A 5106-nucleotide genomic window follows, 5' to 3' on the forward strand; every position below is an offset into this window, starting at 1 on the left:
CCCCCCTCCTCACCCCTACCCCTTTGTATCTTTGCCCATCCTGCCCCCTCCCCTGTGTTCCGGGGGATGGGGGGTAGAAGGGCCCTGCCCCTTGCCAGTCTGGTGTGAATGATCCTGGCCTCATGCAGGCATCAGCCACCCTCTGTGCTCCTCCTACGCTTCTTCCCTCCTGCCTCTGCACGTGGCCCAGCCTCTGCTTCCTACTAGAACATTCCTTCAGTACCACCCTCTTTTCAGCCACAGCCAGACAACCTTTATTTTATTCTAGTCATTGGCCTCTTGCAACTGTCATCCATTCAGTCAACCCTCTCCCTTCCCCCATCCCCAGTCCCTTCTCCCGGTTGGCTGGGCGGGCTGGGGGAGGGGGGTCACAATTTTTACCAGAGGATCTCTTCATATATTTTTTCTCCTTCGTTGAAGAAAATGAGACATGATTCACATACCATGAGTATCACTCTTTTGAAGTATACAATTCAGGGGCACCCACGTGGCTCAGTCAGTTGAGCAGCTGACTCAGGTTCAGCTCAGGTCATGAGCTCATGGTTCATGAGACGAAGCCTGAGCCTCCTATCAGGTTCTGCGCTGAGCTGAGCGTGGAGCCTACTTAGGATTCTCCCTCTCCCTCTGCCCCTCCCCTCCTCAGGCTCTCTCTCTCAAAATAAATAAATAAACAAAAAGAAAGTATACAATTCAGTGGGTTTTTTTTTTTAGCATGATCACAAAATTGTCCAACTGTCACCCTATCTTAATTCGAGAACGGTTTGATCACCCCGATACGAAACACCATACCCATCGGCAGTCACTCCCCATTCCCCCCTCCCCTTGGGCTCTGACAACCACCCATCTGCTTTCCATCTTTATGGATTTGCGTATTCTGACTATTTCACATACACGCAGTCATACAATGCTCGTCCTTTTGTGTCTGGCTTCTTTCACGAAGCAGGATGCTCATCCACGTGATAGTGGGTGGCAGGACCTCAGTCCTGTTTATAGTTGACTAGTATCCCCTTGTGTGGAGGCACCACTTCGTGTTCATCCACTCATCAGCTGCTAGACATTTGGTTGGTTCCCACTTGGGGGCTGTTACGAATAACGCTACTATTAACGTTCATGTGTATTTTTATGTGAACACCTGTTTTCACTTCTTTTAGGTGTATTCCTAGGAATGGAATAGCTGTGTCATATGGTAATTCCGTGTGTAAATTTTAGAGGAACAGTCATAGTTTTCCACAGACGTTATACCATTTTACCTTCCCACCAGCTATGTATGGTGTGTTCTACTTTCTCCACATCTTTCCTAACACTTGCTTGTTGTTGTTGTTGTTGTTTGTTTTGTTTTAGTTTTTGTAATGTTTATTCATTTTTGAGAGACAGAGAGCGACCAGGGGAGGGGCGAAGAGAGAGGGAGACACAGAATTCAAAGCAGCCTCCAGGTTCTGAGTTGTCAGCGCAGAGCCCAACACAGGGCTTGAACTCACAGACTGTGAGATCATGACCTGAGCCGAAGTCGGACACTTAACCAACTGAGCCACCCAGGAGCCCCACTTTTTATTAAATTTTAAATGTTTTATTATCCATTTTTGAGAGAGTGCAAGTAGGGGAGGGACATGGGGGAGGGACAGGGGCGCCTGGGTGGCTTAGTCGGTTAAGCGTCCGACTTTCGCTTAGGTCATGATCTCGCGGTTCGTGGGTTCGAGCCCCACGTCGGGCTCTGTGCTGACTGCCAGCTCAGAGCCTGGAGCCTGTTTCAGAGTCTGTGACTCCCTCTCTCTCTGACCCTCCCCTGCTCATGCTGTCTCTCTCTCTCTCTCCTAGAAATAAATTTAAAAAAAAGGGGGGGGGGCACAGAGGATCCGAAGCAGGCTTTATACTAACAGCAGAAAGCCCAGTGTAGGACTCGAACTCATGAACCATGAGGTCATGACCTGAGCCAAAGTCAAGAGCCAGACGCTTAACTGAGTGAATCACCCAGATGCCCTTCCTTGTTTCTTTTCTTTTTTTAAAAGATTTTATTTTTTTAATAATCTCTACATCCAATGTGGGACTTGAACTCACAGCCCGGAGATCAAGAATCTCAAGTTCCCCAGCCAGTCACTCCTTTTTCTTTTTGTCTTTTTGAATATAGCCATCCTAGTGAGTGTGAAATGGCATCTCATTGTGGTTTTGATTTGCACTTCCCTAATGACAACTGAAGTCAAGCATCTTTTCATATGCTTATTAGCCATTTGTGTATCTTCTTTGAAGAACTGTCTATTTAGATCCTTTGACCATATTTTAATTGGGTCACTTCGCCTGGGTGGCTCAGTGGGTTAAACTTCCGACTTCAGCTCAGGTCATGATCTCGCGTTTCATGGGTTCGAGCCCTGTGTCAGGCTCGACACTGACAGCCAGCTCAGAGCCTGGAGCCTGCTTCAGATTCTGTGTCTCCCTCTCTCTCTGACCCTCCCCTGCTCATGCTGTCTCTCTCTCTCTCTCAGAAATAAATAAAACAGTAAAAAATAAAAAAAGTTTTAAAAAAATTGGGTCACTTGAGTTTTTATTGTTGAGTAAGAGTTCTTTATATATTCCACAAGTCCCGTATCAGATTTATGATTTTCAAAAATGTTCTCCCATTTCGTAGATTGCCTTTCTGCTTTTTGATGGTGTCCTTGGAAACACAAAAGTTTCGATGTGGTCCACATACCCCTATCTTTTATTGTTACTGTTGTTATGCTATTGTTATCATATACAAGAAACCATGGCCAAATCCAAGGTTACCCCTATGTTTTCTTTAAAGGACTTTATAGCTTTAGCTCTTATATTGAGGTTGTTGATCCATTTTGAGTTCATTTTTGTATATGGTGTGGATATCCAGTTCCAAGCACCATTTGTAGAATAAATGATTCAAGACCCACTGAATGGTCTTGGCACCCTTGCCAAAAGTAAATTGGCCATAGATACACGGGTTTCTCTATTTTACCATCTATATATCTGTAAGTCTATATTCTTATGCCACCAGCATACGGTCTTGATTACTGTAGCCTAGCAGTAGATTTTGTCCTCAGGAACTGTGAGTTCTCCAGCTTTGTCCTTTTTTTTTTTCCCCCTTTTTTGTTTTAGCTATTCCAGGTTCCTTGAATTCTTCCATATGAGTTTTAAGACCAGTGTGTCCATTTCTGCAGAAAGAAAAGCACCTTTCAGGGGAGCTTTGGTAGGGATGGATTTGAGTCTGTAGACCAAGTTGGGGAAGGCTGCTGATTTGGCAATATGAATTCTTCGAATCCATGAACATGAATGTTTTTCCATGTCTCCTTTGCTCTCTTTGATTCCCACTCTGAAGCTTCCAGCATGTCTTCTTCCTGCCCGTTAAGCCCGCACTAGCCAGGCTTTGCTCTCGCAATGCCTCCTCCATTGGTTACCCCTTGGCCTGTTTCTGTCACTGCTCTCTAGACACCACTCTGACCTAGGTCCTCAGTGACCCCCGAAATGATGCTCTGGTGAGCACGTTCCTTCTGGAAAGTTTCCCATAGACCTCTGTGGTCTTTTGCCAGTTTCGAACACCCCTTTCTTCAAATCCCTTCTCATGCCACTTCTACAAACCACTCTCCAGTGTTCTGTGTTCGTTCTCTCTGCCTCATTCACTGACTCCTCCTCCCCTTCCACTCGCCCCTCCCTCCCCTCCCCCACCTTCCCTCAGTCCCTCAAATGTTGGGGCTCAGTCCTGGGTCACCTTCTCTTCCATATGAGTGAGTTCGTCTTGGGCAGACTGACTCCCAAGGCCTCAGCCTCCATCTTTACCTCAGAGCCTCCCAGACCTTCTCCTCCAGCCCCATCTTTTTGGGACCGTCAGTGCTGTACCCAGGGACCCCGAGACTACCCCTCCCTGGTCTCTCTTCTCTCTCGTGCTCCCGAGGCTGGCCAGTGGCAACACCCCACACAGGCACAAACCTAGGGGCCCCCATCTTCACTTATCTTCACTCCCAAATCTCATCCACTGCCACATCTGATGACTAAACTAAATATTTATTTTTAATGTTTGTTTATTTTTGAGGTGGGGGGAGGAGTGGAGAGGGAGGGAGACAGAATCCGAAGCAGGCTCCAGGCTCTGAGCTGTCAGCACAGAGCCCAGCGCAGGAGCTCCAGGTCAGAAGCCTTGAAATCATGACCTGAGCGGATGTCCAACGCCTGACGCTCTAAATATTTCTAAGGCAGATCCAGAGCGGCCCAGGGCAGGCTGTGCTCAGGGGAAGCAGAGTGGGAGTGCAGCCGCCCGGCCCACAGCATCAGGAGCACAAGTGCCCGGTGACCCCAGGCAGGCTGCAGGCTCGGAGGAGGGGCAGGTAGGTGTGTAGCACTGAGGTCAGCAGAGAGGAGAAGGAAGGTCCTGAGCGGCACAGCGGTGGAGACCCCAGAGAGCGGGTGAAGGAACAGTCAGCCTTAGGCAAGGTGGGTGCGAGGGCACAGGAGGGCAGAGGGAGCGTGGCGGGGTGCCATGGTCCAGACAGCTTTGCAGTGCATCCGCATCCCTCCTGCCTGTGTGCCGTCCGGTGCGGCACTTCATACTAAAGCCTCGGTTTCCTTGGCCGGCAGCTAACTTGTGGTGGGATCGCGTCCCATCTGCCACATGAAAGTCCTCTGTAAGTGGTAAAGCGCTGGGGGAGTGTAAGACTACCCAAGGGCAGAGAGAGAAGCAGGGAGCTCATTGTGAAGGTCACGAATACCAAGTGAAAGCGCTCAGGCTTTACTTTTCAGCTACGGTGACGATATTAGGTGGGACTTTTTCGATTCCAGATGACAGAATGCATGGGGTGGGGTTGCGTGGCTTTCCCAATATTAATGGGTGTTAGTGCCCAGTTGGCAGACCATTAGGCTGCCTCTCCTCCAGCAGGATTTCCGTTCGGGGCCAGCACTGGGCGTCCGGATCCTGAGGTAGGAGTGGGTTCTTTCTTCAGCCCACCAACACGTTTGGAGGCTGGGGAAGGCTCGCACTGGGCGGGAGGAGAGACAGACCCTGTCGGGAGCTCAGACCTAAAGGAGATGGGGGCGCGAGGAAGGCCTGCGGGAGTCCAGCTCAGGGATGACCCAGGCAGGCTTCATGGAGGAGGCGGCCCTGAGCCCCGCTGACCG

Source organism: Crocuta crocuta, unplaced genomic scaffold, assembly GCF_008692635.1.
Source record: "Crocuta crocuta isolate KB4526 unplaced genomic scaffold, BGI_CrCroc_1.0 scaffold217, whole genome shotgun sequence".
Taxonomy (NCBI): domain Eukaryota; kingdom Metazoa; phylum Chordata; class Mammalia; order Carnivora; family Hyaenidae; genus Crocuta; species Crocuta crocuta.